At 37.9% G+C, this 24,593-nt stretch overlaps 1 protein-coding gene across 2 annotated transcripts in view; it reads left to right on the top strand.

Annotated features, from left to right (window-relative positions):
- GLCE (glucuronic acid epimerase) overlaps positions 1 to 24,593 on the top strand; it is a 107,491-nt gene that overhangs the window by 46,110 nt on the left and 36,788 nt on the right. The gene's annotated exons all lie outside the window — the stretch shown is intronic.

Genomic DNA, 24,593 nt, shown 5'->3' with positions numbered 1-24,593 from the left:
TCTGACATAAGAAAATATTTTCATGGTTCTTTTAAGATTTGAATAGCTAATGTTCCATGTAGCAATTTGCAGATATGAGGGGAATATATGATTATAATATTTACTGGAGGTGTTGTATATTGATAATCAGATCTGTTTGCCTAGTGCAGTAGTTGGTAAGCTATGGCCTACAGACCAGTCACCTGTTTTGGTAAATAAAGGTTTATTGGAACATAATCTACCCGTTAATTACATGTTGTCTATGGCTGACTTATCACTACAGTGGCAGAGTTTATTAGTTGGAACAGTGTCTCTGTGACCTGCAAGCCTGAAATCTGGCTCATTAAGAAAATTTTGCTGACCCTTGGCCTAGGTGATTAAATCAGGTTTTCTTACTGTGCTGTATAATTATAATATGTGAAGTGATAGCTAACCAATTTTTAGTTGTCAGTAAGTGTTGTCAGGTATGAAAACGAATTGATGATTTGAATATGCATTTGAGTGGGTGTGCTCCTACCCCTACCTCTGCCACAGGAGGTTAAGCTTTGAGAGAATGGAGAAAAAAGGTGAAAAGTAAAGGATCTGGAATTATTTCCTAAAAAAAGGTATTAATTTTCTGAGATAATTTATTTTACAAATAAGACAATGCTGTGAGCAGCTAAATGCCAAGTGTTATTTCTAAGTAGAAGTCTTTATTTTGCCTAGATTTTCAAAACTAAAAGTTTATATGATAAAGGTCACACTTGTTTCTCTCTAAAAAAAATTTCATACCAATGTATTTATAGCTTGTCTTTCTTGATAAATTTAAACAGAATTAGTAATATTTTGAGAATAATGATTATGTGTTTTTAATATCTGTCCTAGTAACATAGTGGTTAAGAGTGTATGAAGTTTTAAATGAAAATGTTCTGATATAAAACTATGTTTAATGGGTAAAGTTGAAAATTTATTTACCTCTGAGGTTTATATTGAATCACTTATACCTGTTTGTGATTTTTAAAATTATGAGTGCTTAAAAAATATAGAAGAGATTAAAATTTGAGCCTAGATGAGTCTATAAGATATTTGCTAAGCTTCTTAGGAATCTCTTGGCTGAAGAAAAAAACTGTATTTTTAAAACATGATAAATAAATTAGAATTTCTAAGCAATATCAAATGAAATATAATATCAAATGAAAGTCATGATAAAGATATTTCTCTTGTTTTGAATTTGTTTTGGAAACCAAAATCTTTAAAAGACATTTTTTGCTAGTTTATAAGTAATTTTAAAAAAATAAAATAAGTTTCTGAAATTTTCATCTCTTAAGAACTATTTGATTTGAAAAACACCTTCTATTATGTCATGCATAATTTAGATTGCTAACAGACTTCTGTGATGTATCTTTGCTTTCCTAAAAAGCGAATTTAAAACTTTTTAAAATTTCCTTTTTAAAAGCGGGAAAGGTAATTTATCTGTAAGAATATCTTTGCATTGTTTTATACCATCATGCATTTTATATTTATACTAGAGGCCCGGTGCATGACATTTGTGCACCGGGGGGGGGGTGGGGGGGGGGAAAGGTGGTCCCTCAGCCCAGCCTGCGCCCTCTTGCAATCCAAGACCTGCTTTTTGGTTCATAGATGACTGTCTTTTCAATGTGCCTTCACATAGTGGAAGAGGTGAGGGAGCTCTCTGGGGCCACTTTTATAAGGGCATTAATCCCATTTATAAAGGAGAGGCCTTAATCACCTCCCTAAGACCCACCTTCAAATACCATCACAATGGGAGTTAGGATTTTAACATGAATTTTTGAGGTGACACAAAACGGTCTATAGCAGCCAACTTTTTAATTTTGTAATCCTGACCAATGCCATTGTACAGACTTAGGTCAATAAAGAAACTAGTTTGGAAATGAACCTCTAAGGTTTATCCTCACAGGAAATAATGTAAAAAAACATCTTAACTTGATTGAACACTATGGGGTTTTCTTTAAAAAAACAAAACAAAACTTGCCGTAGCTGGTTTGGCTCAATGGATAGAGCGTCAGCCTGCGGACTGAAGGGTCCCAGGTTCGATTCCGGCCAAGGGCACATGCCTGGGTTGTGGGCTCGATTCCCAGTAGGGGGTGCACAAGAGGCAGCCAATCAATGATTCTCTCTCATCATTGATGTTTCTATCTCTCTCTCCCTCTCCCTTCCTCTCTAAAATCAATAAACTATATTAAAAAAAAAAACTTGAGGTAATGTATTTTTTAAAGCTTTTCCTTGTACATAGTCATTTCATTTTCTACTAAAATAATGTTTTTTAGAATAAAAACAATTTTATTTGCAGAATTTGCTATCAAGAAAGGTTATTTGAAAGAGAGGAATAAATGCTATTTTTTAAAGCTTCCTTTTTAAAAATATTTATTTTGCAGTAATTTTAGATATATATTTAAGTTCTAAAGATAGTACAGAGCTTTTGTGTAGTCTTCACGCAGCTTCCCCTAATGTTAACATCCTATCTAATAAAAGAGTAATATGCAAATTGAGCATCACTCCAACACACAGGATGGCTGCCCCCATGTGGACACAAGATGGCCACCACAAGATGACCAGCAGGGGAGGGCAGTTGGGAGGGACCAGGCCTGCAAGGGAGGGCAGTTATGGGTGATCAGGCCAGCAGGGGAGGGCAGTTGGGAGGGACCAGGCCTGCAAGGGAGGGCAGTTGGGGATGATCAAGCCTGCAGGGGAGGGCAGTTAGGGGTGACCAGGCCTGCAGGGGAGGGCAGTTAGGGGTGACCAGGCCTGCAGGGGAGGGCAGTTAGGGGTGACCAGGCCTGCAGGGGAGGGCAGTTAGGGGCAATCAGGCTGGCAGGGGAGTGGTTATGGGGTGATCAGGCTGGCAGGCAGAAGCATTTAGTGGCAATCAGGAAGGAAGGCAGGCGAGCAGTTGGGAGCCAGCAGTCCTGGCTTGTGATAGGATCGGGCCTAAACGGGTAGTCGGACATCCCTCGAGGGGTCTCAGATTGGAGAGGGTGAAGGCTGGGCTGAGGGACAACCCCCCCATGCATGAATTTCGTGCACCCGGCCTCTAGTCTTATATAACCTTGGTACATTGATCAGAACTTAAGGATCAACAGTGACTACTAAAGTACAGACTTTATTAGGATTTCACCAATTTTTCCACTAATGTCCTTTTTCCAGGATCCCACATTATATTTATTGTCCTGTTTTCTTCATCGCCTCTAATCTGACAGTTCCTCATCTTTCCTTATATTTCATTACCTTCACTTTTTCAAAGACTGCTGATTTGTAGAATGTCATCCTCATCTTTCCTTATATTTCATTACCTTCACTTTTTCAAAGATTGCTGATTTGTAGAATGTCATTCAATTTGGTTTTCTCTGATGTTTTCTCATAGTTAGATTGAACTTACAGATTTTTTGAAAGAATGCCAGAGGGGTGATGTGTCCTTCTCAGCGCATGATATCAGGGGTTGCATGATGTCAATATGACTCATTACTGGTGATGTTATTAACCTTGATCACTTGATTTTGGTGATGTCTGCCAGATTTCTCCACTGTAAAGTTACTGTTTTCTCTTAATAAATATTTGGGGGGGGGGGTGTATTTTGAGGTTACACAAATAGTACTGTTTCTCCTTAAAATTTTGGCCACTAATTTTAGCATTAACTTGTGGGTTCTGCCTATAGCAGTTATTACTCTGATATTCTAATGATGATTTTCTATTTCATTTCTTCCTTCTACATGTATTAATTATAATTCATCTGTAAGAAAGAGTTGTTTCTCCCCACATTTATTTTATTTAATCATTTATTTATATCTATGCAAACTCATGGATATTTTATTCTTTGTATAGAATCAGTGCTATTGTTATTTATTTTGTTATTCAAATTGTTCGAGCTTTGGCCACTATGAGCCCTTTGAAGGTTGCTTCTGTGTCCTTTCAACATCTTTTGTACGTATTGTTGTTGTTGTTGTTTTAAGTTATTTCTTATTTTATGGTTCTACAAAATGTTCCAGGCTCATGTTGTATTTTCCCTGCCCCAGGCCTGGAATTACCCACTTCTCCAAGGTGCCCAGGTCCATCTTATTGGAAAACAGTATTTAGAAACCAGCTTCTGGGTACTAGATGTGCTCATTGCTACTGAAATGTTACTGCTTCTAGGCCTTTCAGATGTCAGAGGTAGGAAATGTATGCCTATGTACTAACCCATATGTTTGAATAGAAAATAATACATACCTATATAATAAAAGCATAATATGCTAAGTGTCCTACAGTTCGACCATTTGACCAGTCACTATGATGCACATTGACCACCAGGGGGCAGGCTAGTAGATAGCTTGTTGCTGGGGTCCGGCCAATCAGGACTGGGCGAGATGGGCTGGACATGCCCTGGAGCCCTCCCATGGCTCCTCCCTGGCCAGCCAACCTCCCACAGTCCCTCCCCAGCTGGCCGGCCCCAATCGCCCCGATTGGGACTGGGCGAGACAGCCCAGGTTGGCCCCAATGGGGACTGGTGAGATGGGCCGGACACGCCCTAGAGCCCTCCCGTGGCCCCTCCTCGGTCCCGATCATGCACCGGTGGGGTCCCTCGGCCTGGCCTGCGCCCTCTCACAATCCGGGACCCCTTGGGGCAGTGGTAGGCAAACTTATTAGTCAACAGAGCAGCAAACCGCGGCTCGGGAGCCGCAGTTTGCCGACCACTGCCTTGGGGGATGTCGGAGAGCCGGTTTTGACCCAATCCCCACAGGCCAGGCCGAGGGACCTCTATTAATTAATAAATAACAATACAAGAATAAACAGTTTCTTGTACTCACAACTGTAAACCTTTTACCCCACCATATATATATATATATATATATATATATATATATATATATATATACACACACACACACACACACACACACACACACATATACACACTTATGGTTATTTCTATATGTACTATCTATCTGTATATACAGAAAATAGATTAGTTTATACTGATAACTACAAATCCAATCTAGCACCCATAGGGATTATTCTAGCATTCCTCTTTTGCTTATTTGTAACACATTTACATATTTGCTATATATATATAGTACATTTAGAATTGCTACCCATACTCCTGTGAGAAACAAATTTACCAAACACAATACAGTGTTTATGTACAGTTCTTTTTTCTCTTTACTCTCACAGTATCCAGCCAAAATGCTCTTAAGTTACTTAAGTCATGCCTTTTTTTTTTTTTTTTTTTCATATCTCCTTCAGTCTGCTGTGTCATTCATTTGTAATACAGTTAGATTCATATGTCATAGTTTGGATTCCATCTTTGGTTTCCTCGACACCCTGGTTTGTTTGGTTTGGTTTAATTTGTATCCTGTAAAATCAGTCTTTATGTTGCACAGTTGTATTGGTTTTGAGAAATGCATAGTCATGTATTTACCAACAACAGTTCCATCATCCTCTAAATTCCCTTGTGTTGCCCCTTTGTGGTCAGCCCCTCTTCCTACCCCAAATGCTACCAACCACTGATGTATTTTCCATGTCCTTTAGTTAGCCTTTTCCAGAATTTCATATAAATGCAATCACTGGCCTCTTTTACTTGATAAAATGCATTTAATTCATCCATCTGTTGCATAAATCATTAGTTTGTCTTTTTTTATTGCTGATTAGCATTCCATTGTATTACCACAGTTTGTGTATCTATTTGCCTGTTGAGGGACATCTGGATTCTTTCCAGCTTTGGGCAGTTATGAATAACCTACAACAAACATTTATATAAAGGTGTTTTGTACTTGTGTGTGTGTGTGTTTTTCTTTGTCTTTGCTTTTATTTCATTTGGGTAAATACCTGGGAGTGGGATTATGTACCTTAGTGTAACTGTATATTTAATTTAGAAGAAACTGCCAAACTTTTTTCCTAGGGGCTATAAATTTTGCATTCCTACCACCAGAGTATGAGAGTTCTGTTGCTCTGCATGGCCTTCAGTACTTGTCAATTTGTTTTGTATTATAGCTGTTCTGCTATATGTATAGTGGTATCTTGTTTTAATTTTCCCAATGACTAATGGTATGGATATGCCATCCATCTGTTTGTGAAGGGGCAGCTGGCCCCTTTTATATCTCTTAATTTTCTCCTTATGTGATAAACCGCGTGGATAGAGGGGTTGGTTTTTTTCCCCCAATATATTTTTGATTGAACTAGTTGCCATCATCTCTGAATGTTTGGCTATATTTTATAATAAAAATACACTTTTCCATATATGAGTTTTGGTTTTCTATGCTTATTGCCTTGGAATGAATGTATAGTTTTTTATATAGCTGAGTATTTGAATGATAATTTCATTGCTGTCCAAAACAGGATTTCTTTATAAGAATCTATTCATAAGTTACATCTTGGACTGAAAAGACATTCAAGAGAAGGTAAAATGAAATAAATTCTTTTAGTGCTAAAGGTTGGCTTTGGATTGACAAATGTCACTTTAGGAAAAGAAATTTTAGGGTCTTAAGTAAGATCTTTTCTCCTTTAGCTATCAAATGAACAAAGAAAACCAGATATTTTATTCAGGTATCTGTCAACACATGCAACCTTTGGAATGTCCTTAAGATTAATCAGTTAATTTTAGTGAAAGGTATTACAAATTAATGGTTTTAAACTTGGCCTCTTTACATAAACATTTAAATTGACTTACAAAGCCCCATTGGTGTGCGTCAGCGTCGACCCAGGAACTAAGAGGTCACCAGTTTAATTCCTGATCAGGCCACATGTCCAGGTTGCAGGCTCAATTCCCAGTAGATGTGTGCAGGAGGCATCCAGTAGATGATGTTTCTCTCATCGATGTTTTTATCCCTCTCTCTTCCACTCTCTCTAAAATAATAAATAAATAACATATTTAATAAATAAATGGATACATACATACATAAATGGACTGACAGATTAAAAACACTTTAATATATTGCTTCATTGAGTTGAATTAATTAAAATGTGTGGAATACTCATTACCTACTTTCTTGAATTTCAAAGACTACTGCAAAAAAAACCTATAATTCAATAACTAATGGAATTCTTAACATATTTAGCTTTTATCAGAATGGAATAAAAACAAAGTTTTAATAAGTGATTTTTACCCTATTTGAGCTTTTTATTTACTACTAGAGGCCTGGTGCATGAAAATTCATGCACTGGAGGGGGGGTCCCTCAGCCCGGCCTGCCCCCTCTCACAGTCTGGGAGCCCTCAGGGATGGGAGGCGACCTGGCGATCAGGGGAAGGCAATGCCCCCATCACACCTCTGCTGCTGCCACTGCCAGTAGCATAAGCCTCGGCCTGTCCTGGTTACCTGAGCCTCGGGCGGCCCCGGGCGGCTGGGCAGCCGCCATCTGAGACTTGCCTGCACCTTGGGCCAGCCCCGGGTGGCTGAGCAGCCGCCATCCGAGGCTTGCCTGTGCCTCGGGCCAGCCCTGGGTGGCTGGGGACTGAGGACTGGGGGACTCGGGAGGCAGGCACGCGGAGCAGCTGGACCTGCCTGGGGGCGGGCCCGGCCGTGCCGCACACCTGCTGCCCCAGCGGGGCTGAGGGGACTGGACACTGCCATCTTTGAGGGGTAGCGGTCAATTAGCATATTCCCTCATTGATTGTGGGCACCACCATCTTTGTGGAGGCATGACGGTCAGTTTGCATATTCCCTCTTTATTAGATAGGATTTCTGTTTGGTAAAGACTTGTGTTAAATCTATTAGAATATGTGCATGGATACCATGTTATTTAAATAGATTATTCTGTTTGCTTTATAAAGTCCTTTTGAGAACTTAATATATTACATAAAATATATGCTTAAATTGGAAAAATATGATATGCCTTAAAGGATAGCAATTCCTGTTACATCACTTGGGTAGTTATGATTGATACCCTTGATATAGATTCTAGCATTATCTACTATTTCAGTAGGAAAACGCCAAAACAGTATTTTATTTACATATTCAGATTCTAAAAATGTTAGCATTAAAAATCATTACAAATGGAAAGATGACTTTCTTGTGTGCTTCAGCATGAGCATATCTCTTTAAACATCCTATTTGATAAGTGTGATTATGTCCCTGATATTTGTAGCGGCTAAACCCAGGTTTGTTGTAGTTATGATGATGACAATCTTTGAATTTAAGCCAGCAAGTTTTAAATTGAAAGGTGCAAACCTTTCTATAGTGACTGCTCTGGTCACTGTACATAGCATAACTTAATAGTGCCCTACCTTCTCAGACTCTTTTTGTAGATAAATATAAATAAGACAGTGTTTTCCTAGCCTTGTGAAAGGGCAGGGAGAAGCATATATTTATATATTTCATTTCGTTTTCCCTTTCCTGAATAGTAGGGATAAAAAAGTAAAGTGTGGGGTTTTGTATGTTAAGGTCTTGATGGTTGCCTACTTCCTTATTTATAGAAGACTCGGAAGATAAAGTTTGTAACTTCATTGAGTATTCTTTAGAGCCTGAGACTAATAAAGTGGCAGCTACAAGCAGTTGTGTTTGTATGACAGTTGACAGTATCAGTTTTACCTGACATCGTTGAAACAAACATTTCTGAAATAAAGAATTAAGGAAGGATGAAGTGTAACTTCTTTTGAGCAACTGTTTTTGGTTAACTCCAAGTTGGGTACTTTGTTTTGCATGTTATTTAACTTAATCCTCACAATTAGCCTACATGGTATGCACGATTACTTACATTTTATGAGTTAAGAAAATTTTTCCAAGATAACACAACCAGTATTGGCCAAGTCAGGATTTGAACCTGTTCTCTTACCTAAAAGTCCACACATTTATCTGTTTTACTGCACTGTTTCTCCTAAGATTAGAAAAGTAGTGAAAATTATTAGAAAACCTCTAAATTTTTAAGCCCTGGGAGGGAAAATAATAATTACATAAGGCTGAGATTATCTTCAACTTTATGTAGTGCTTTCTTCACCCTTAAGGAGTGTCACTTTTGAAAAAAATCTATTTTATATCAGGGAACAGCCAGTGTAGTACTATTCATTAATGCTAATTATATGAGTCTCCAATTGATATTTCAGGAAGGATTCTCTAATGATATTAATAACTAATAGCTTTCTTGAAAATAAAAATCTATTTTCAGAAATAATACACATCTGCATTGCTGTTAGCAGTAAAAATATCTAAAAAATGTAACACATTTGCAGTAACTTTTTAATAGCCTAATTAAACTGTAGAAATGATACTTAGTATAACATTTGCAAAACAAACTCTTGTATAACTGTAAATAACACTTTAAACTGTTTTGTCAATAAACTCATTTTATGGTAGATCAATAAATTCCATTTGCACAGTGATTAAACCTTCTTTATCTTAATGGTATTTTATTCTGTAGTAATGTTATACTGTCACAATTAATGACTACATGTAGAATTGTTGGTTGTAAGAGTTTTTCTTAACATTTTCGTTACATTAGTGCTTATTATACACTTAATTTATCTATAGGCCAGTTGTTAGTTATTTAGTATTTATTTCTAGCATATTAAAATTCTCAAATGACTATAAAAAGTATTTTAAATATGATTAAATTGGTCCTGGCCAGTCTTACTCAATGGTTAGAGCATTAGCCCTCACACCAAAGGGTGTCCAATTCGATTCCTGTTCAAGGGGGAAAGTACCTGGGTTGCTGGTTTGTCCCCAGGCCCCAGTCGGGGCCCATGCAGGAGGCAACCAAGGGATGTGTCTCTCTCTCCCTCCCTTCCACTTTCTCTCAAAATCAATGAAAAAAATGTCCTCAGGTGAGGATTAACCAATAAATAAATAAGTGCATGGGAAATTATTTCAGTATATAAGCAGTCAAACCATAGACTTTTTTTATATGTTTTTATTGATTTTAGAGAGAGAGGAAGGGAGAAGGAGAGAAGTGATAGAAACATCAATGATGAGAGAGAATCATCGATTGGCTGCCTCCTGCATGCCTCTTGCTGGGGATCAAGCCTGAAACAGGGCATGTCCCCTGACCAGGAATCCAAACAGGGACCTTTTGATTCATGGTTTGATGCTCAACCACTGAGCCACACCAGCTGGGCAAACCATAGACTTTTTGTTTAAATAGTGCTAAGCATTAGTTGGCATTTGGTAAGGAAAAAGTCCAGAATTCAGTATTTCAAAGCTTTACCTGACTCTTTATTTTCTTATTTATTTATTTTTGTGTTGCAGGTAGATCAATAAAGGCAGTAAGTTGAAATGGAAAGCACAGCCTTAGAAATTATTAGAGTTGAGGTCTAATGTTAGTGCAGTCAATACTAGTTGTGTGACTTTGTACAAGTCATTACATTTCTCTAGATTTTAATTTTTTTGTTTGTAAAGTAATTGGACTGATTTCTAAGATTATTCTCAGCTCTATGATTCTTATGCCAGAAATAGTGTCAATACTAAACCTAACATAAAAAGTATAGTTCTACTTTTCTTCTCTAGTTCTTAGCCAATAAATAGGGATTTTGGGGTTTGTTTGTTTTAGGAATGGGCAGCCCAGTACAACTATGTTGGTGAATTTAAGTGCTTATAGTACTACATACTAGTATACCTACACTAATACAGTACCTGTAGAAAAGTATGATTCCTGCCAAAAGGAATAAAAGACTACAATATTAGCTGAATATTTTTAAAGCTCCCCCCCCCTTTTTTTTTTTGCAGGAGGGAGGTAGGAAAGGGTTAGATTATTTGGTACTCTCTAGACTTGGCATAATGCAGCATCGGGTTCTGGAAATGCCTGCAATATATTAGGCATCCTTGTATCAGCTCTCATGGAATTCCTTGATGTTATAGACAAAATGTACTTTATCAAGATCAACATTAATTATATATGGTTTTAATTCTAAATAATTTTTAAGAATTATTATAACGCATTTAAAAAATGTCTTATTTATTGATTTTAGAGAGAGGGAGAAAGGGAGAGAAACATCGATTTTGTTGATCCACTTATTCATTGGTTGCTTCTGGTATGTGCCCTGACCAGGGATTGAACTCACAACTTTGGCATATGGGGACGATGCTCTAACTAACTGAGCTACCCAGCCAGGGCATGATTATAAAGTTTGGAGGGGCCGATGTTATACCTCTTGTTTTTATATCCCAATGCCTAGTAGGTGTTCAATAAACATGTATTGATTGGGTCATCATATATAAGGAGTAATATTGTTTTATAGAGTAGTAAAGTTTTTGAAACTTGGATAGACATTAGGTTGAAAGTATATACAACTTACTGTGAAATATGTTTAAATTTTCAACTTACATTTTTAATTATTAAAGATTCTCTCACTTTTTAAAAATGTGGTGATGCTGCTTACTAACATTTATTTAGTACTTTCTGTGTTCCTAGCATTGATCTAAACACTTTATGTAGGGAGTGGCTATAGGGTCAAGCCTCGACTGACCTGTGGCAGGGCAACAAACAAGTCCCAGCTTGGAGGGCAGAGCCCTTTTAGTATAACTAAGCTTAACTTTATAGTCCTCCCTAGTTCCTTCCTAGGTAGCTAATGGGCTGTGGGAGGTGCAGCAAGTGCTGCCAAAACAAGTGAAACTCACAAGAACATTGTAAACATGTTGACCACTTCCCTTGTTTTGCTTTGTGTGCTCTGACTATAAAATAAAGCTTCGGCTTGCAGGCTGAGTCTCTCTGTGTCCTTATCCAGGCACTATAGATTCACCCAGCCCCAGCTGTATTCTCTTGTCTGTCTTTTCTGATCCTTCATTGCTGCGCGGCCCGCCCCCCCCCACCACCACCACCACCACCACCTCAGGTTCACCCACGGCCACAGCCACAAGATGGTGGTGCCCAGTCCCCTCAGCCCCGCTGGGGCATCTGCCTCCAGAGTCCCCCAGTCCCCTGCCACCCAGGGCCGGCCTGAGACACAGGCAAGCCTTGGATGGCAGCTGGGACCAGCCCGAGGCAGAGGCAAGCCTCGGATGATGGTTGCCCAGCCGCCCAGGGCTGGCCCGAGGCGCAGGCAATCCTCTGATGGCGGCTGCCCAGCCCCTCAGGGCCACCCGAGGCTCAGGTAACCAGGGCCAGCCGAGGCTTGCACTGCCAGCAGTGGCAGCAGCAGAGGTGTGATGGGGGCATTGCCTTCCCCTGATCGCCAGGTCGCCTCCCATCCCTGAGGGCTCCCAGACTGTGAGAGGGGGCAGGCCGGGCAGAGGGACCCGCCCTCCAGTGCATGAATTTTCATGCACCGGGCTTCTAGAATAAAAGTTGTTCTTGAAGCCCATGGTTTTATGAAGAAACAGTTGTAAACAAGTTAAGTAAATGTCTTAAAGACACAGAGCTTAATAAGTGATAGAGCCAGGAATCAAACCCAGAAGGAACAGTTAGAATAGTACATCCTTAATCGCTATTCTATGTAGCTTCCTAATGTTATGTGTGTGAAATTTCAGATTTTTGTTGGACTAAGGCCCTAAATTCATCAAAACTAACCCTCCTAAGTGGGAAAGTGTATGCATGTGTGCGAACAGACACACACACCTATTTCAATTCTATTAGTTACAGTTATTAGACTATCATGATCATGGCAGTCACTAAACTGCTCATGTTTAGGTGAGTTAGATAAGAATTAGATCTTTGAAACAAATATCATTTTTGTTCCAAATTATTAACAATTTAGAACTATTTCATGAGAAAGAAACATGATTTAGGCAAAGTTCCAAACACTGCTGTTGTTGGAAGTATTAAACTAGATAGAATTCTGTCTATTAAGAAAAATAGACAATGCAAATGAACTATTTTTATAAAACTCTCATAAACTTTCTGGTCTGCGTAAACCCTGCCTGTCTCACAAAAACGTACAAATGCAGAAGATAGGAATATCTGAGGTAATAATATAGCTAGTCAATTACTTTTTAAATTTAGCATTTTTACTTTGTCCATAGTGTTTATTGCAAAACAGCATAGGAGTAATGGAGTCTTCAGAGTAATGCTGAATGGCCAACCAGGAAAGTTCATACTAAAATGAGTTCCAACATGGCTGTATGGGAACATTATAAGGACATGCATATTTCTAAATCAGGACTTTTAATGTAGATTTCATGTTTTCAGCCAGTGTAAACCTGCCAAGTAATATAATCTTGAGTAGATGTCAGTAGAAACAAAATTATTGCCTAACTAAATCAGTGATTAATTGTTTAAATGCAATTTGAATTTGAGGCAGTGGACCACGTGTGGGCAAGAAATAAATTTGTTCGCTAAGTCACTAAGAGTGTGGGAATATTTGTTATTGCCTCAGGCCTTGATTATCCTGACTAGACTAATTTGTATGTTTTATAGTAAGGGCATCCAGTTAATCGCTGGAGATGACCCATATTTAAATAAAAGGATACTTTGGAGAGAGAACATCAGTATTAGGAAAGCCCTATAGCATCAGTCTCTAATCTTAAATATTATCTTATTATACAGCAGATACTAGAGTGTGTCAGAAGAAGCTTTAAAAGCACAGCATTCAGTAGGATGAACTGTTACATAACTAAGAGGAATTATCAATTTTTTTCTATATTACAGTTATAAGGGGGGGGGGGACCATAAGCCCTGTAAGAAGCATTCTTCTACAAAAAATGTAGAAGACAGAAAATAAAAGTTAGAGCCAAAATTAATTGAAGTATAAACAAAGAGAGATTCAACAAAATCATTAATTTTAATAAAAGTAATAAACCCGCCCTAGCTGGTTTGGCTCAGTGGATAGAGCACCAGCCTGTGAACTGAAGGGTCTCAAGTTCGATTCTGGTTAAGGTCACATGCCGGGTTGTGGTCTCAATCCCCAGTAAGGGGCATGCAGAAGACAGCCAATCAATGATTCTTTCTCATCATTGATGTTTCTATCTCTCTCTCCCTCTTCCTTCCTCTTTAAAATCAATAAAAAAATATATTTTTTAAAAAAAGTAGTAAACTCCCTGGAGAACTGATGAACAAAAAAGGGAAAAGGCATAAATTTCTAATTTCAGGAATGAAAAAATGACACCTTAGATCCTGTAGTCATTTAAAAAAGATAAGATTTTAAAATTACTTTATGTTGATAGATTAAAAATTTAGACAAATTGAATGTAAAAATCTGTATAGTTTCATATTAATGAAATTGAATCTGTAATTTGGAACTTTGCCATGAAAAAGTTTCTAGGCCCAGATGGCTTCACAGATAAATTCTTCCAAGAATTTTCAGAAGAAATAACATAAATATTACTAAAACACTTTAAGATAATAAAAAGAAAAAATATTTCCCAGCCTGTTTTGGTATTTGCATAACCTTAATATCAACACCTGGTAAGGACATTCATTATAAGAAAGGAAAACTTCAAGACCATTTCACTTGTGAATACAGATTAACAAATCTAAAAATAGATTAAAAATATATAGATAGACAGGCAGACAGACAGACAGACATAGGTAGATGTCATGAGCAAGTTTCATTTACTATAGGAGTACAATTTTGGCTTAACATTCAGAGCTCAGTCAATGTAACTAACCAAATTAACAAAAAAAACAGAAAGAATAACATTATCTCAATAGGTTTTATCAAATAGAAGTATTTGATAAAATTTACCTGTTCATGATTTTATTAAATGCCTTTAGCAATCTGTTAGTAGAACAGACCTTCCTTCATCTGATATGGAATTCTATATTCCCATCTCTGCCTCCTCCCAAAAAACCCACAGCAAGCATCACATTTAGTGATGAAATAGTGAAAGCATTTATTCTGAGGTAAGGAATAAAATAAGGATGCTTGCTTAACCACTTGCATTCAACATTATGTTAGCTGGAGTAGCAATACTCATGTCCAACAAAATAGACTTTAAAATGAAAGCCATCACAAGAGACAACAAAGGTCACTACATAATACTAAAGGGATTGATCCAACAAGAGGATATAACCCTGGTAAACATATATTCACCCAATATAGGAGCACCTAAATATAAAAAAAAAAAAAACTAGAGGACTTAAACAGAGAGATCAATAACAATACAATCATAGTAGGGAACTTTAACACCCCTCTGACTTGACTGAATAGATCTTCCAGACAAAAACTTAGCAAAGAAACAGAGACTCTAAAGGACCCACTGGATCAAATGGATTTAATTGACATTTATAGAACATTTCACCCCAAAGCAGCATAATATACATTCTTCTCAAGTGCACATGGATCATTCACAAAGATAGACCACATGTTAGGACACAAAACAAGTCTCTACAAGTTCAAGAAGATTGAAATCATATCAAGCATCTTTTCAGATCACAGTGGAATGAAACTAGAAGTCAACTAAAATAAAAACACCCAGAAACATCCATATACATGGAGGCTAAATAGCATGTTATTAAACAATGAATGGGTTACCAACAAGATCGAGAAAGAAATAAAACACTTCCTGGAAATAAATGAAAATGAACACACAACAACCCAAAATCTCTGGGACACAGTAAAAGCAGTCCTGAGAGGGAAGTTTATAGCACTACAGGCATACCTCAAAAAAAGAAAAAGAAAAAGAAAAATCAGTAATAAACTATTTAACCCTACAATTTAAAGAACTAGAAAGAGAACAACAATAAAAGCCCAGAGTAAGTAGAAGGAAATAAAGATTAGAGCAGAAATAAATAACATAGAGACTTAAAAAAAAATACAAAAAATCAAACCAGGAGCTGGTTCTTTGAAAGGATAAACAAGATTGATAAACCATTAACCAGACCCATCAAGAAACAAAGAGAGGACCCAAATAAAATCAGAAATGAAAGTGGAGAAGTAACCACTGACACCACAGAAATACAAAGGATTATAAGAAAATACTATGAACAACTATATGCCAACAAGCTGGACAATATGGATGAAATAGACAAATTCCTAGAAAAAAAAACACCAATTTCTCAAAACTGAGTCAGCAAGAATAAAAAAACCTAAATGAAATAGAATCAGTAATAAAAAAAACACACACACAAAACTCCCACCAAATAAAAGCCCAGGTCCAGACAGCTTCACAGAGTTGTTTTACCAAACATTCAAAGAACTAACACATATACTCCTCAAACTATTTCAGAAAATTCCAAGAGGAAGGAACACTTCCAAACTCTTTATGAAGCCATCATTATCCTAATTCCAAAACCATATAAAGATACTACAAAGAGAATTACAGGCCAATATCCCTGATAAACATAGATGCTAAAATCCTCAACAAAATATTAGCAAATCGCATCCAGAAGTATATTAAAAAGATCATAACACCATGATCAAGTGGGATTTATTCCAGGAATGCAAGGCTGATACGATATTCACAAATCAATAAATGTGATAAATCACATAAACAAATTGAAAGACAAAAATCGCATGATCATATCAATAGATGCAGAAAAAGCATTTGACAAAATCCAACACCCATTTTTTGATAAAAACTCACAGCAAAGGGGGCATAGAGGGAGCATATCTCAACATGATAAAGTCCATATATGACAAACCTACAGCCAACATCATACTCAATGGGCAAAAACTAAAACCACTTTCCCTAAGAATAGCAACAAGACAGGGATGCCCACTTTCACCACTCCTCAACATAGTACTGGAAGTGCTAGCCATAGCGATCAGACAAGAAGCAGAAATAAAAGGCATCCAAATTGCAAAAGAAGTAAAATTGTCATTATTCACAGATGACATGATATTGTACATGGAAAACCCCAAAGACTCCATCAAAAAACTATTAGGCTTAATAAATGAATTTGGCAATGTACCAGGATACAAAATTAACACCAAGAAATCTATGGCTTTTTTATACACCAATAATTAACTTACAGAAAGAGAAATTTTTTAAAAATCTCATTTACCATTACAACAAAAAAATTAAGATACCTAGGAATAAACTTAGGAGGTAAAAGACCTGTACTTGGAAAACTACAGGACGTTGAAAAAAGAGAGGGAGATATAAACAAATGGAAGAATATACCATGTTCATGGATTGGTAGAATCATCATTAAAATGTCCATACTACCCAAAGCAATCTATAGATTCAATGCAATCCCCATTAAGATACCAATGGAATATTTCACAGACCTAGAACAAACTCTCCAAAAACTCATATGGAATAATAATAATAATAAAAAGACCCTGGATAGCCACAACAATCCTGAGAAAGAACACAGTTGGAGGGATCACAATATCAGATATCAAGCTATATTATAAAGCCACTGTTCTCAAAACTGCCTGGTACTGGCTCAAGAACAGACATAGACCAATGGAACCAAACAGAGAACCCAGAAATTGACCCAAGACATTATGCTCAATTAATATTTGACAAAGGAGGCAAGAGCATACAATGGAATCAAGACAGTCTCTTCAATAAATGGTATTGGGAAAATAGGACAGGTACATGCAAAATAATGAAACTAGACCACCAACTTGCACCATACACAAAAATAAACTCAAAATGGATAAAAGACTTCAACGCAAGGCAGGAAACCATAAAAATCTTAGAAGACTCCGTAGGCAACAAAGTATCAGACATATGTTGTAGCAATATCTTTACCAATACAGCTCCCAGGACAATGGAAACTAAGGAGAAAATAAACAAATGGGACTACATCAAAATAAAAGGCTTCTGCACAGCAAGAGAAACCATCAACAAAACAACAAGAAAGCCCACATAATGGGAGAACATATTGACAAGTGTTATCTCCGATAAGGGTTTAATCTCCAAAATTTACAGGGAACTCATACAACTTAACAAAAGGAAGATAAATGATCCAATCAAAAAATGGGCAAAGGATCTAAATAGACACTTTTCTAAAGAAGACATACAGAAGGCCAAGAGATGTATGAAAACATGCTCAAAGTCTCTAATCATCTGAGAGATGCAAATCAAAACAACAATGAGGTACCACCTCACACCTGTCAGAATGGCTATAATCAACAAATGACAAGTGCTGGTGAGGATGCAGAGAAAAGGGAACCCTTTTGTACTGCTGGTGGGAATGCAGACTCGTGCAACCATTGTGGGAAATAGTATGGAGTTTCCTCAAAAAGTTAAAAATGGAACTGCCATTTGACCCAGTAATCCCACTTCTAGGACTATATTCCAAGACACCAGAAACACCAATGAGAAAGGATATATGCACCCCTATGTTCATAGCAGCACAATTTACAATAGCTAAGATTTGGATACAGCCTAAGTGCCCATCAGCAGGTGAGTGGATGAAAAAACTGTGGTACATCTACACAATGGAATACTACGCTATAAAAAAAGAAGGAACGTTTACCATTTGCAACAGCATGGATGGACCTGGAGAGCATTATGCTAAGTGAAATATGCCAGTAGGAGAAAGTTAAATATCACATGATCTCACTCATTTGTGGAATACAATGAACAACATAAAGTGATGAACAAAAATATTGCCAAAGGAAATAAATATTTTAGTATATAATAGAAGTAATCCTGTTATTTGCAGAGTTTTAACATTTCTGACAACTTTTATGATATTATGTAAGTACAGTTTTGGTAATATTTAAAACCTTTTGTTCTTGAAATATTAATGTTTATTGCATGTAATATATTTAAAATCATTTTACTTGAAATGTTAATGTTTATTGCATGTAACATATTTAAAATTTGTTTTTCTTGAAATATTTGTTGCATGTAAACATTTAAAATAGTTTTTCTTGAAATATTAATGTTTATTGCAAAAAAATGAAATTTAAGAAGTGGTATCAGTATATCAAAAACATCAACTACCCAAAATTAATCTAACAAAATACTTTTATACTGAACATTTTTAGGCATTACTGGGAAAAAATAATAGGACAAATAAATAGAGGAATATTCTAGTTTATGGATTGAACTTAGTGTTATAAAAGATGTCAGTTCTCTCCATATAGATTCAATGTAGTCTCAAAATTCCAGAAGATTTGTTTGTTCTTTGAAATTGGCAAGATGATTAAGTTATTAGGGAAATGCAAGGGACCATGAATAGCCAAGATAGTCTTAAAGAATAATAAAACTAGTGGATATATACTACAGGATATCAAGACTCATTATTAATCACAGTAATAAAGACAGCATGGTTCTGGCACAAGAAAAGACAAACCAGTGAAACAAAATAGAGCCAGTAGATGCACATATAGTCAGCTTGATTTATATCAAAGATAACATTGTAGTGTAGAGAAGAAAGGATGTTCTTTCCAATAAATTATGCTAAGTCAATTAGATATCCATGTGAAAAGAAAAGGTGAATCCTGATCTCAACCTCAAATCATAAAAGAAATTAACTCCACAAAAAACCTGCTAGATTTAATAAAGGAGTTTGGCTATGTAGCAGGATACAAAATTAACATCCAGATATTGAGGGCATTTTTATATACCAATAATGAACTCTCAAAAAGAGAAACAAAAAAAAAAATCCCATTTACCATTACAACAAAAAAATTAATATACTTGGGAATAAACTTAACCAAGGAGGTAAAAGACCTATACTAGGAAAACTACAAAATGTTGGAAAAAGAGATAGAGGAAGATATAAACAAGTAGAAGAATATACTGTGTTCATGGATTGGTAGAATCAACATCATTAAAATGTCCATACCACCCAAAGCAATCTATAGGTTCAATGCAATCCCTATTCAAATACCAATGGCATATTTCACAGATCTAGGACAAACCAAAAATATATATATGGAACCAAAAAAGACCCTGAATTACTGCAGCAATCTTGAGAAAGTTGGAGGAATCACAATACCAGATACCAAGTTTTACTACAAAGCCACTATAATCAAAACAGCCTGGTACTGGCAAAAGAGCAGGCATATAGATCAATGGAACAGAACAGAGACCCCAGAAATCGACCAAAGCCATTATACTCAATATTTTATAAAGGAGGCAAGAGCATACAATGGAGTCAAGGCAGTCTCTTCAATAAATGGTATTGGGAAAATTGGACAGGTACATGCAAAAAATGAAACTAGACCACCAACTTACACCATACACAAGAATAAACTCAAAATTGATAAAAGACTTAAGTGTAAGTTGTGAAACCACAAAAATCTTAGAAGAAACCAAAGGCAGCAAAATCTCAGACATCTCTCATAGTGATATGTTTACAGATATATCTACATCTCCTAGGGCAGTGGTCGGCAAACTGTGGCTCGCGAGCCACGGTTTGCCGCTCTGTTGACTAATGAGTTTGCTGACCACTGTCATAGGGCAAAGGAAACTAAGGAGAAAATAAACAAATGGGATTACATCAAAATAAAAGGCTTCTGCAAAGCAAAAGAAACCCTCAACAAAATGAAAAGGTAGCCCACTCCTGGGAGAACATATTTGGCAATGATACATCTGATATGGGGTTAATTTCCAACTCATATAATTTAACACAAGAAAGACAAAGAATCCAGTTAAAAAATGGACAAAGAACCTATATAGACATTTCTCCGAAGTGGACATACAAAAGGCAAGAGACATGGAAAAAAACTCAATCACTAATCATCCAAGAGACGCAAATTAAAATGACAATGAGGTATCAACTCACACCTGTCAGAATGTCTCATCAACAAATCAACAAATGACAAGTGCTGGCTAGGATGTGAAGAGAAGGGAATCTTGCTACACTGCTGGTGAGAATACAAACTGGTGCAACCACTAGGGAAAATAGTATGGAGTTTCCTCAAAAAATTAAATATGGAACTGTTATATGACCCAATGATCCCACTTCTATGAATATATACTAAGAAACCCGAAACACGAATCAGAAAGAATTTTTGCACCCCTATGTTCAATTAACAACAGCTAAGATCTGGAAACAGCTCAAATGCCCATCAGTAGATGAGTGGATAAAAAAAGTGTGGTACATTTATACAATGCAATACTATGCAGCTATAAAAAAGAAGGATCTCTTAACCTTTGAGACAGCATGGAGAATATTATGTTAAATGAAATCAGCCAGTTAGAGAAGTATCACATGATGTCATTCATATGTAGAATCTAATGAACAAAATAAACTGATTGACAAAATGGATCCAGAGACAGAAGCATGGAATAGACTGGAATCTCAGAAGGAAGGCTAGGGTGGGGGCGGGGGGGGGGGGAGATTAAGTGGGAAACTTATATGCATACTAGGGGCCCAGTGCACAAATTCATGCCATCTTGAAAGGAACTGAGCCACGAGGCTGCAGTAGGCACCGGGGTGGGTCTTGGCCCATCCTCCGTGCCTCCGCCCAGTCCCTCCCATCACAGCCCCCAGTCCCCTGTCTGTCAGCAGCCCCAATCCCACCACTGGCGCTCCCACGCGCTGACGGCGCCAGCCCTACTTGCACCCGCTGAAGGCGTGGAGTGGTTGGGGCCGGCGCCAGCCGCGGATGCGAGCAGGGCCGGCGCCATCAGCAGTTGTGAGCGGTGGCTGCTGCCCAGATCACCTTTCAGGAGCAGGGGGAGGTGGAGAAGCCCTCAGGGGCGATCAGGGCTGGCAGCCGCTGCTTGCACCTGCTAATGGTGCCAAGCGAGTGGCGGCTCTGGCACTGGCAGTGGATGTGAGAAGCGGCTGCTGGCCCCAATCTCCCCTCAGGAGCAGGCGGAGGTGGAGAAGCCCTCAGGGGCAGTCGGAGCCAGCATCTGCTGCTGACACCCACTGACAGCGCTGAGCGATCGGGGCTGGCGCCGGGCACTGGCAGCAGGTGCGAGTGCCAGATGGGACCGTGGCACGCGGGAGCAAAGTATTTTCAGTAGCCACCAGAGGCTTGCCCTGATGACAGTGACCAGCGCCCCGCCTTGGTTTGGCGACCCCGCTCACCTGCTCCACCATCCTGCTGCGGCTGACGCCCGCCATGTTCTGCGCACTCCCCCTGGTGGTCAGCACACGTCATAGCCACAAGTTGTTCTGCTGTTCGGTCTATTTGCATATTATTAGTCTTTTATTATATAGGATATGCACAGCCCATGGACATAGACAATAATAGTATGGTGAGGAACTGGGAGGGCAGGTGTGGTGTGAAGGGGGTAAATGGGGGGGGGGAATTAATTACAGATGACTTATAGATATGAAAAATAAAATAATAAGCTTCTGGAAGTAAACAGTATTTTCATGACCCTAGGGTAGGCACAGATTCTTAAACAGAATACATGAAGTGTTAGCAATAAAAGAAAAAATGATAAATTGGACTACATTAAAATTAAGAAATGCTGTTCATTAAAAGATACCATTAAGAATGAAAAGGACCCAGCTGGAGTGGCTCAGGTGGTTGAGCGGCATCCCATGTACCAAAATGTTGCCGGTTCAATTCCTGGCCAGAGCACATACCTGGATTGCAAGTTTGATCCCCAGTTGGGGAGCATATGGAAGGCAGCCACTCAATGTTTCTTTCTTCCTCTCTCTCTCTCTCTCTCTCTCTCTCTCTCTCTCTCTCTCTCCCTCCCTCTCCCTCTCCCTCTCCCTCTCCCTCTCTCCCTCTCTCCCTCTCTCCCTCTCTCCCTCTCTCCCTCTCTTCCCCCCTTCTACTCTCCTTCCCTTCATTCATCCATCCATCCATGCCTTCCTCTAAGCATGTCCTTGGGTGAGGATTTGGGGGAAAAAAAAAAAAAAAAAAAGAATGAAAAGGCAAGCCACAGAGTGTGGAAAACATATTTGCAATTTGAGAACTCAACCAGAGTATATAAAAAATTCCTACTCAGCAATAAGGAAGACAGACAACCCAATAGAAAAATGGGCTATACGCTTAAATGGTCGCTTCCCAGAAGATATTTAAAAAGCAAACACATACTAAAATATCCTCAGTCTCATTAGTCATTTGCAAAAAAACAGTTTAAACCCATGATGAGATACCATATGACCTTACAATTCCAGTCTTCGGTATACAGAGGAGGGCAAAAGTAGGTTTACAGTTCATACGGAAAAAGACATGCATGTTATGATTATTACAATAACTTTATTAACTCAAATGTCACAATGGCACAATAAACCTACTTTTGTCCACCCCATATTTCCAACACAAATGCAAATATTTGTTCACCAAAACACATGTGTAAGAATGTTCACAGATCAATATTCATCTAGTCAAAAACTGAAAACAATCCAAAATGTTCAGTAACAGCAAATTAGATAAATAGTGGTGTATTTGTTTGCAATATAATATCATAAGCAATGAGAATAAATGAACTATTGTAGTACACAACCACATAGATGAATCTTAGGAACATAAAGCTCATTGAAAAAGCCAGTCACTAAAGAGTACCCATTGTATGATTCCAGTTATATGATGTTTAAAAGCAGGCAAAACTGTGTTTGAAGTCAGGGAAGTTGGTCCTTTGGGGGAAGACTTTTGACAGGCAAACAACATGAATGGATCATGCATGGCTGCCTAAGGAAGTTCTGTTCTGATAGTTTGCTATACACATTTAATAAAACCAGGAGGAGTAAATTTTATCAAAAGCTTCTATTTGATAAAATATATTGAGACTGTGATTTTTCTCTTTCTGTTAATTTGAATTTTGAATGTTAAACCAACCCTGTGTTCTTATACTATTGATCTGGGTTTTGTTTCCACAGGTGTATCCACTTTATAAAAATTAATCAAGGTGTGTACTATGTATATTATACTGTGATAAAATGTTTATTTAAATTTTTTAATTAAAAAATTAAAAGGATATTTGGAGAGTTAGCCAAAAATTTACTTGTTCAGTTTATAGGAAAAGAAAATACAAAGAGCCGAAACCGGTTTGGCTCAGTGGATAGAGCATTGGCCTGCGGACTGAAGGGTCCCGGGTTCGATTCCGGTCAAGGGCATGTACCTTGGTTGTGGGCGCATCCCCAGTGGGAGGTGTGCAGGACTAAAAGGTCCCGGGTTCAATTCCCAGTCAAAGGCACACGCGGACTTGATCCCCAGTAGGGGGCGTGCAGGAGGCAGCCGATCAATGATCCTCTCCCATCATTGATATTTCTATCTCTCTCTCCCTCTCCCTTCCCCTCTGAGATCAATACAATTATTTTTTTTTAAAAAGTCAATCTAGGATAATGATCTCTGAGAGAAGAGAAACAAATGAGGTGAGCTCACACTGTTTCCAAGCCACAGTGCCAGGAGAGAGAACGTAAACAGCCCAGGAGTCTCTCAGGATTGAGTCTGGAGTTCACAGATGAGAAGGAAGCTAAAATTTTAAGGGCAAAATGTGGGAAAGGAGAGGGTTGCACAAAAAGAGAGCTCCAAAGACCTGTGTAGAGGTCCCTTCAGAGTCCTTGCCTCAGTATCATATGCAGTAACCACTCAACACCAGGAAAAGAACCACTAGAAGGAGTAGGAAGAAAAGTCCTCAGAGATCACAGAGGGTAAGGTGGCCTCACCAACCAGAATGGAAAGAACTCCTAATAGACAAGCATTGGGTAAAGTCTTAAGAAGGGTATTGCTCTAAACTGGCAGTTTTCAATCTTTTTCATCTCATGGCACACATACACTAATTACTAAAATTTTGCAGCACACCAAAAAATATATGTTTTACCAATTTGACAAAAATAAAAATAGGTATAATCTTGATTGATTTACAAAAAATAATAATAGTAATTACCTACCCTTTTTTGTTCCAAAGTGACTTTTTAAAAAATCATGTGCCTATCCTAGCCTATATAATAAAAGGCTAATATGCAAATCAACTGTACAGAGGAACGACCAG

Source organism: Plecotus auritus, assembly GCF_963455305.1.
Source record: "Plecotus auritus genome assembly, chromosome: 1".
NCBI classification, from domain to species: Eukaryota; Metazoa; Chordata; class Mammalia; order Chiroptera; family Vespertilionidae; genus Plecotus; species Plecotus auritus.
Note: the sequence above shows the minus strand (reverse complement) of the source record. Positions and strands in the feature narration are given on the sequence as shown.